We start from the raw sequence: 10,252 nt of genomic DNA, 5'->3' as shown, positions 1-10,252 counted from the left end.
AGCTGGCATGTCTGTAAGGGGGTTGTCCATCTGGGGATAGGAGTGCTGGGGGGGAAACTAAAAATAGCCTGTTTAGGGTGGTGAGGGCAGGAAAAATGTAGCCCCAGGGCTGAGATGACTAGCTGGGTTTTCCCAGCCATGAGGCTGAGATCCAAATGTGTATAGTCGTTCACTAGACTGGACTAACCTACTCCCAATTTAAGGCAGCTCATAAACTAATTTAGATCAGGCCAGCTATTTTTTTTTTGCCCAATTCAGCTTCCTCCAACTGTCCATGCAGATTGGTATTAGGTCAACCTAAACCTAATTGTAATGGTATCTGGTATTTAGATTAGCCTAAACCTAAATGTAATGTTTGCATGTACCCCTAGTGTCTGGCATTACAAAGCACCTTTCCACCTAAAAGATCCTAAAGCACTTTGCAAATACATAGAATAAATGGCACAAGCAAGAAGATATTTTGTCAGAGTTTAAAAAAAGAACTGTTTTTAAGGAAAGTGTCATGTAGCCAGATGCCCATATAGGAGCTTGCTTGATAAGCCTGATCCAAATGAGATCTACACAGTAAGTTGCATGGTATTCACTCTGTCTGCTTCCACACAATGAAAAATTGGTCAACGGTGCTGGGATTTGAGTCTAGCATTCCAGACAGAGGGTGGTTTTTAAATTCCATTTTTTATAAGGTATTTATTGTATTGTTGTTTAGCACCCTAAGAAAGCCCCTAAGAGGGCACTTTCAAATAAAGTTATCAAGTACAAGTAGACATCCCCACGTCTTATGTTTAGCACTTTGGGTCCTCTTTACCCGGGCAAAGTTCTTTCTTTGGTGTCCTGGTACTGTATGAGACCACAAGAAAAGAAAAGCATTCAGCTGTCAATTCCTATTGGAGTAAAGATACTGCTCATTTTTCAGTGCTCCACTCTAAAGAACAGCATTTAATCAGGATCCAGTTATCAGGTGTAAAATGCAAATGAAAGCCTGAAATTTACCTACCTGTAGCATTCCCACTGAGTTGAATAACAAGTACATATGTGGGAAAAACTACCTGAGGCAGAAATTTCTAAGGACCCTACCCAAATCCCACTGAAACAAGCCTGTTATACAGTAGGCATTAAAGTATACCCTATGATAACTGTGTCATCCCTTCTTCTTAAAAGCAGCAATATTGTATACTTCTACATTATTTATTGTCCCCCAAGAATCCCAATACACTATGCAGTACATTACATAATGGTGTGTAAGGATCATTTCACCCACACACTAAAATGAGGCTGCTTTTCATCAGTGTGCTATGACATGATGACTCAGTTCTCAGGAAGAACTGAGTAGCTTTTCTTATTGTAGGTAACAGAATAGGGTGTACACTATCCAATCTAGAATTTAGCAAAGAAAACCAAAGTGGACAATTCTCTTTTTCTTAAAAGTGCCAGAAACCGTTCAATGACCATGAGCAGAAAGGACCTTTATTTTACAACTCTTTAATACATAACTTAAAATGAATAGTATTTTGATTATTTAATCTCGAGATTTTCATTTTCTTACTTGGTGGCATCTGCCAGAAATAAGAGGTATACAAGAGCTCTTCTCAATGTCCTCTGTGATTATGTGGAAAATAATCATCCTTTTTTTCTTAATAGTGAGGAGTTTTTAATGTAGTAAGCATGTTTCAGCTATTTTAGGTTCTTAATCCCATGAAGGGTCCTTTCTTGTACTCCATACACCCCTCTAACACCTCCCACAGAGAAGCTTCTGTGTGTGCATGCATTTGGCATTATACTAGTCCTGCTTACCTGGAGATTGTGAAGAATGAAGTCTCATTTTAGTTTTTACTGAGGGTTTTTTTACCACTAGTCGGAGACAAAACAATTCAATGTAAACACTTCAGCTAGGGACAAACATTCAAAAAGCCTGGCCAGATTAGACTAATATTTGCAGGTTAATCTAACCTGGCTAGGCTAAACCAGTTTGTAACTGAACAGACATCCCAGAAATGTAGGCACATGCCTGCAGTGACTCAGACTAGAAGCTGGGGGGGGGGGGGGTGTTAGAGTAGCTCTCCTTTCTCTTGCACAGCACTGAATTGAGGGGGGACATGGCCAGACCTCAACAGGATGCTCTGATTAGCCTAGCAGGGAATTGATAGTGTTTATCACACCCTAACTCAGTGTTTATCACCCCATTAAGAAAACAACAGGGGGACATTGCCAGCTATCTGTTGATTCTGCCTGTTGATTTTACCTGTTGATTCAGCATGGACCCTAGCCAGCATGTGGTCTGCTAGCTAATACACAGACACCTTATGCAAGGCAGAGGGGAGGGAGGAATTCCTGCTTAGCAGGGAGTGGTGAGGGGGAGAGTGGGAGCAGCCTGCAATCCCTGCCAGAGCGGCGGCCAGGGAAAAAAGGGGAGGGGCCAGCCCTGATGTGGAGCAGAGAGCCCCACCCAGCAGAGAGCATGCTAGGATGCTGAAGGAGTCCGATTTGTCTTAAAGCAGCAAAGGGTCTGGGAAAGACATTGCATAAACCAGTTTGAGCCAAATCAGTTAAGTCCGATACTACATTCAACCAGGTTTATCTCAAACCAGTTTCAGCCATTTTAAAACTGGTTTATGTGCACTGAACATCTGTTCTGCTACAGGTTTAAACCAGTTTCTGATCATTTAAATTGGTTTATGTGTAATGTCTGTCCCTAGCCTTCAAGGGATATAGGCTGCAAGGCTATCTCCTTTTTGGCATGTTGCCAGATGTTTGGGGTAGCTGGACTGTCCAGACAATGGTATCACAGTTTGATCAAGTCTCAAGTATGAATTTTTATTTTCTTTTGTGTTTTTATTTTTAAGAAAAAGATGCATTGACTAGTGAACACTGCTTCTTATAGACTTTCTGCCATCTAAGCTGCTGTTGGTGTTTGCAGTCTGTACACCAAGTACGCTTATCTCGGATATATCTTTTATCTCTCCATGTAGGCATCAAATACACTTAGTATAAATGCTGAAATGAGTGCTTGCCCTTGGAGACTACGGGGATACTCATGGGAAGCAGTGTGGACCTCTGTCAATACAACTGATTGACATGAGGTGCAGGAGAACACTTTGGGTATAGGTGGTAAGCTGGCAGGTGCTTGTACATGGTAAGGCACATGAACCTGTATATCAGTAAGGTTTTTAAAATCAGATTAATTTCCACACAATTAACAAGGCTGTTGAAAGATCTGTTTTACAGCTGCTGCTGCTGCTGCTGCTGCTGGGAGATGATGACAACTAAGGAAATGAAAATCAAAGGAGGAAACAATTACAACAATACTCACTGAAACTATTTACTTCGTTAATAAGACACAGAAACAAGTAATTGAAAGAGTATATTTTATTGCTGATTAAGATAATACTTAATTTAGGTTTTATTTTAAAAAGACATCAAATTATCAATTAAATGGTTTCATATTAATGCAAGCCAAGAGCTTTACATTCTCTATTCATAAGGCCACAGTGCCAGGCTTCTGAAGGAAGAACTCCTTGGGGAGGGAAAAGAGGGTGAAGAAGACTGTTTATGAAGGTCAGGAGCAGATCCAGAGGGGGGGTTGCAGTGATGTAGCTGCACCCCACCTTTCATTCCTACTCTATCCAATATCTAAAGACAACTGTCTGGGAAGAGCAGCAGCATTTCTATTCAGGCATCCTTAATGGAGTCAATTGATTTCATGGCTCGTTATAATCTGATTCCTGCTAATCTCCCTTCACTTCACAGGTGTGAACAACCTTCTCTCATTGTTAATGGTCTTGATGTTCTATTAATCAAGTTATCCTTTGTTCTACAACTTAGCTTTCTGTTAGCCATTCCTGGTAATCTCTCTCTAATATTTCATATCCCTGCAAACTGTTTTTAGCTCTGGCTAAAAACCTTAGCTCAGCTCAAGTGTGGTAATATTAACTCAGGTGAGCATTAACTCAGGTGTGGAAATGACTGTCAGAGAAGTGTCAGATGCACTGTCAAGATGCTCAGGAAGGCTAGATTTTGTTTTACAACCCTGAATAAGAGATGTACATTTAATTGTAATGACTACAGGACTCAAAACACATTTGGATTATTTTTGTCTAGTTTGTTGTGGTATTAAAACTTTATCTATAATCTAGCAAATTAGTATGAATTCCTATAAAGATATATTTGGCTTTGCTTTAGCCTTAAACTGAATAATATAGCTCCAGGCCCCTGGCATATTAGTAAAGCTTCTAGCTTCTTTTTTCACTGGAGAAAAAAATATTTTGTATTATATATGATGATGCACCAAACCATCTGTACCCCCATTTTCAAAATCCAAGATGGAGAAGGCACATTGGAAGATGAAGTAATAGCAGACAATTTGACATAGCAAATTAAAATAGCAGACAAGATGAGACTATCACAATGACTTAGCAAGAGATGCTCCTGAACTGTATGAGCACTTTTTTTTTCAATTAAGTAGCTTCTAAAGGCGGGGAGCAGGGAGTATTACTAGTGTCTAAGCCAAGGCAGGAAAAATATGGCCAGCAGGTCAAATTCAGCCCACCAAGGGATTTTATCCATCCCACAATGGGTCCCTTGGTGCAGGGAGCAGCCTGCCCATGGCCTGTGGCCAGTCCCATTGCCCCTGGGCATGCAGCAGGGCTGGGACAGGACAGTGGCTGGACTCAGCTTCCTCATAGCCCCAGCAGCAGCAGCTCCTTCTGGCACCCTAGTCTGCCTGTCCTGCACCCATCACCAGGGGTGACGGACAAAGTGGATGGGAGGGTAGGTGGGCTCTCAACTGATACCAACCCAAGACCCCTGTGGGCGGGGCACACTCGGCTGAGTGGATGGAATAGGACTGCAGGTGGGCAAAGAGTAGTGTCTGGGAGCAGGATAGGTGGGCGGGGCCATATCCAGTGACAGCAGCAGCAGCAGTGTGGGGCCATGCAGGGAGAAGATTGCTGTTCTGTCCCAGGGCCTGGGTTGTTATTGCCCAATGATCCCAGCTCCACCTGCCTGACACTGCTCCCCAGCCACTCACAGCCCCATCCAAGCATGTCCTGCTCACAAGGGTCCTGGGTTGGTCTTCATGGAGCCCCTGCCTACCTGCTCCATTTGGAAGCACTGGACCAGTCTAGTAATCTACCACTTAGGGAATTTTGGTGAACTGTTGCAGGGGGAAGAGAGGGCAAGGGAATGCTGACCCGCCCCTTAACAGCTCAACAAAACTCCCTAACTGGCTCTCCAGCCCAAATAATTGCCCCCCCCAATCTAAACTGTGCCATCTCCTGAGAACGAGGTATTCACTTTTGATGGCAAAGAATGCCCATGCCTTTAAGATACTTTCTACTGATGAAAGAGCTCAAATTCGTAATCCCCAAAATATTTCCTATCCATTTGAAAATTAGGAACATAATCCTCAGAGTAGACAAATTGACACCACCCTAAATTACACGTGCAGAATTATAACAAGCTGCCTAAAACCCACCCCTGTTCCCTGCCTATACACACTATCTGGCATAGCACCTCCTTACTTTAGGAGGAAAGTAGCAAGTGACATTGGCTGGCAAGTACAAGAATCAGATGACCACCACCCACTATATGGCCATCAACCAGTGCACCATCATCTCTCATCCAGAAATAGCTTTTTCTCCTCTACCATACCATTGACCACATCACCAGAATCAGCCAGAACTACCCTCTGGCAAAAAGAATGGGAGAAACTAGGGGACAGAGCTGTTAAATAGAGCTGGCAAAAAATTACCCCCAGTGAGGACTTATGTTAGGATCTGGCTTCAATTACAAATGGCACACATGGCAGAGCCTGAACAGATTGACAGTGGGTCTTAGCAGATGCAACTTTCTCATGAAATCATGGAGCCTCTACACAACCATCCAATGTGTTTGTCAGGAGAAGCAAACCATGGCATCTCCTAAATGTCCTGTAGTACTACAATGCACCCACAAGATTTCACAACACCAATACCAGAAGCAGTGACCTGTGAAGAATATTGGGAGCAGACCATATGGAAAGAGTGGACTGGAGGTGCAACAATGAAGAACAATCCTCTGCAAATCAGTACTGTGTTTAAGTACACACAGCTCAATCTAACTTTCAATGAAATCAGTAGAATGACTCCAGTGGCAACTGGACCATGATGTTAAAAACAAAGACATAAAGCAGAAAAGGTACCTGTTCCTGGGAAAGAAGCAACTGGGCTCTAGGAAATGCCAAGAAGTGAATTTTGCAGTTCAAGACTGTGTCTATATACATGTAGAAAATCAGATTACAACCCTGAACTCAATTCGGATATAAACTCTTCTATGCCTACTACAGGTCTTTCAAAAATCTGAGATAGTTCTATTTACTGGCATCATCAAGCTGTACAATCCCAGTCAAGGAGGCTTAACATGTGAGCAAGGATTATGACTGACAAGCATACAGAGCCTTAAAGTCAAATACCCACTACCATTTTCATTCAGAAGTGCATTTATCTTTTGTAGAGCTGCAGTATGTAGAAGCTAACCAAATTGCTTCCTGCTTACAAAGCACCACCATCCTCCCAGCCTAACAAGCATACACAAGACTTGATCCAACTTCCTTGAGCACTTGAACTCCCACTGAAGTTTGTTTGAATCTAAATCCAAGACAGCACCAGCTGAGCTGCAGGTCAAACTGCCATTTGACTAGCATGGACAAAGCAGGAGTGAAGTACAAGAGTTTAATCTCAGTAATATGATTTTAAAGTAGTTAAAGACTAATAATATTTCAATGTTATTTTAATTTTAATATACTCATTTAATTTAATAATAATTTAAATATATCATTTACAATATTTTAATTAATAAGATTTTAAATGATACCACACACCAATTAAGCCAAAAAAACAGAGCCAGAACCCAAAACTTCAGCCTATATCACTTCATACCTGGGATTACCAGCTTTCCATTGACTGACAGCATGAGATTTTGGCTCTAACATTAAAAAAACAAAATGCATGCATCATAAAGATCTGAAATGAGCCCCCAGAAGTCACTTGTCAGACACACAGCATCATTTGACCCATGAGTGCACAAGGAGTACAAATCTATTATGACAGGGTCCAGTATGATCCCTAAGACCCTGTCTGTCTGCAAAACTTGCACTAATTTAACTAAATCAGTTCCTAAACCCTCTTTGTATTGACAGATTTATTTTAGATTTAATACTGCCATGTACTGCATTTACTCAAATACATAATGACCCTGAATATAAGACGACTCCCCAGTAATTAGATTTCATATATGGAAAAGTTATAAAATTGTTATAATTTTCCAGTATAGAACCTAATAATTCAATTAGGCTTTGAATTTGTTCCCTTCCCACTGTTACAGCATGGAAAATAAATCTTGAAGGTCAGGTAGCCCTCTGCTGCACCCCACTCCCCACAACTTTTTCCCCTTGCAGCCCATTCATCCCCTTCTTACCGTCAGTCACTGGTCTCCCTCAACACATAAAAATAAGGAGCAAATCTGAAAAAACTGACCTTGAGATAAATGTATCTATAGTAATTTGCATATAATACCAATAAAACTGATGCATTTTACCTTTTTTGAAACTACCACAAGTTTTAACAAAGGTACGCCAAGAAACACACTTTTCAGTGACACATTTGTATCTACTTACAGATGATAAAAACTATGCATGATATTAATCCAGAAGCAAGAGGCTCATGATTTACTAAGCAGCTCATTGGGCTGGGCCCCACCATAGAGTCAACAGCATTTCAAGCTATGGTGACCTCACAGTTCAGCACTGCTCAGTAAGTGTGTGTATTCTAGATATACCACACAAAAGGTCCATGTGCTAATTAACCCTCACTCACAATCATAAACAGGTGGTTTTGTTATGAGTTCTGGGATCACCCAAAAATTTTAATGCAGATGAGGCACAAGGCAACCTAGTCCAGCTCCACCTCATGGAGGGCGAGACCACACTAATCATATGTGACAGGCCAAGAGAGGAGGCAACAGAGGGGTTATGGGTGAACTGTTTGGTGATTTTTTCAGATACTTAAAGATGGTGAAGAAACAGGACTCATTTGAAATGGGAAAGAAAGACACAGCTCAGCTGTGGGAATGAAGAAGTCATCAAAATGTATTCAATGTAGAGGGTCACTATAACTTTAAAAACAGTTGAGGCTGATTATGCTCAACTGGCACTACTATACTTTTTTTTCAGATGGGCTGTACTAATTTGTCCTTGTGGTAGGGTCTCATCAGCATGTTTACCCAATACGGGCCATGTGTTTTATAGTCATGCTCAGTGCCGGATATATTTCATCAGTTTCATAGTTGGCTGATAAAATTTACTGAGCACACGTTGCTTTTGGCCTCAATTTGATAGAAAATGTATTTTTAAAAGGTTTCCTTGTTCACGAATGCAAGTCTAGAGGGTTTCCCCCATGCTGACTGAGGGGGAAAAAAACGCATCTTGTATTTGTGTAAATACAGTGTCAGTTGCTATAGCTGATTCCTTATCACCCCACCATAAATCAGTATTGGGCCAATTTAAGACTGCCCACAAAGGAATGTTTCACTGTTTTAACTAAGTCAGTTTCTAAACCAACTTAATTCATTCAGTTCAATTCTCTTACAATTAGATAAGGCCTAACAGAATATGGTTCGTTTACACCAGTTTATCACTGCAAGACTTAGAAAAGTAAAAATGAAAGTTTACAGTGATTCCATGTCAAAGAACGTTGCCCCAGGAATGTAACCATGTGCCATGGAATATGCCAGCATACACCAATGCCTTTGTTGGGTCAAGACAATCAAGTAAAAGTAATTAGCAGCAAGAAGCTCAGTCTTTCTGCTCTGAGGAAGTGGTTCACATTCTATGTTTCACTCCCCAGTGAGAGGCTGTAACCATCAGATTCAAAGACGGAAGAGTAAAGAAAAAAATTTGAAGGATATTTTTTTAATGTAATGCAGGATAATTCTTTTATTAATTGTGGAATGAGAAGACATATTAAGTGGTGTGTGGCCCAGAAGTGAGAAATTCAAGACTATTCCCCCCATTTAGGAAGATAAAGAGGAGATGACTATGGTGTGAAATCAGGGGGAATAAGGAACTGGATTCCCCTTTTAAGAGCAGCATCAATTAAACCCAAGGGAGGCGGGTGCAGTTTACTAGTTAATTAGTCCAGGGATGTGGTCCTTTCATGTGTAATTCAGAACAGGAACACCTGGTGTGCGGCACTTCAAAGCACGGGGGAGGAAAAAAGCCAAACAATGCAGGATAGGTCACAAAAGAAAGCAACAGCACAAGAACAAAAACTGTTTATATCTGACCTTCACCCTGCTGTAAATAAAGTGAGACGATAGGGCCCCCTCCTCCTAGCCCAGGGAGAACAAACAGCTCCAGGCTCACTGGGAGAGTCTGAAAAAAGAGACACGGTGGTAACTAATTGTTTTACAACCTAATTAAAAGGAAAACAGAGCAAGATATAGATAGGGATATAATGATTATAATCACGTTCTGATATGCAGCACCAGAAGACAGAAAAAGGGAATGCTATTTGAGCAATGCTCTAACGAACACACAAATGCTGTGTTTTTGCCTAGGAATAGACAAACCGGTCTAGACAATGCCAAGCAGATTGACTTAAACCTCCAGGCTTTTGAACTGGATCAAGATCCTGATTGAATTACTTAGTTCAAGCTATAAAGGACCAGGATTTGAATTGAGGACTCCTACCTTTAAAAAGGAATACACCTATATCTGTTTCCCAAAACTAGACAAAACCTTAAATGGCATATGGAAAAGATTCTTCAAAGTTTTATAGTTTCATAGTTGGTAGGGTCAGAAGGGACCTAAGTAGATCATCAAGTCCGACCCCCTGCCATGGGCAAGAAAGAATACTGGGGTCAAACGACCCAGGCTGGTGATTATCTAGCCTCCTTTTGAAGACCCCCAGGGTAGAAGTGAGCACCACTTCCCTTGGAAGTTAGTTCCAGATCCTAGCCACTCTGCCTGTGAAGTAGCGCCTCCTGATATCTAGCCTGAATCTACTCTCAGTCAACTTATGGCCGTTATTCCTTGTTACTCCCAATAGGGCTCGGGGGAAGAGGGACTCTCCCATAGCATACTGGTCCCCCTTGGCCAGTTTGTAGACAGCCACCAAATCCCCCCTCAGCCTTCTCTTGTGGAGGCTGAACAGGTTCAGGTCCTGTAACCTCTCCTCATAGGGCCTGCCCTGCTGCCCCCGATCATGCGAGTGGCCCTTCT

The 10,252-nt window shown here is 41.6% G+C and overlaps 1 protein-coding gene across 2 annotated transcripts in view; it reads right to left on the bottom strand.

The window, feature by feature from the left end:
- Nucleotides 1–9,403, bottom strand: part of SOX5 (SRY-box 5) — a 671,039-nt gene extending 661,636 nt beyond the window's left edge. For both annotated transcript variants that reach the window (XM_019515645.1, XM_019515646.1), the window contains exon 1: nucleotides 9,316–9,403. The gene's annotated coding sequence lies outside the window, so the exon portion shown is untranslated. The remainder of the gene's footprint in view (nucleotides 1–9,315) is intronic.
- Between the last annotated feature and the right edge of the window lie 849 nt (nucleotides 9,404–10,252).

This window comes from Gavialis gangeticus, unplaced genomic scaffold (genome assembly GCF_001723915.1).
Source record: "Gavialis gangeticus isolate Ggan-Ray unplaced genomic scaffold, GavGan_comp1, whole genome shotgun sequence".
In the NCBI taxonomy this organism is placed as follows: domain Eukaryota; kingdom Metazoa; phylum Chordata; order Crocodylia; family Gavialidae; genus Gavialis; species Gavialis gangeticus.
The sequence above is the reverse complement of the archived record's forward strand: the minus strand, read 5'-3'. Positions and strand labels throughout refer to the sequence as shown.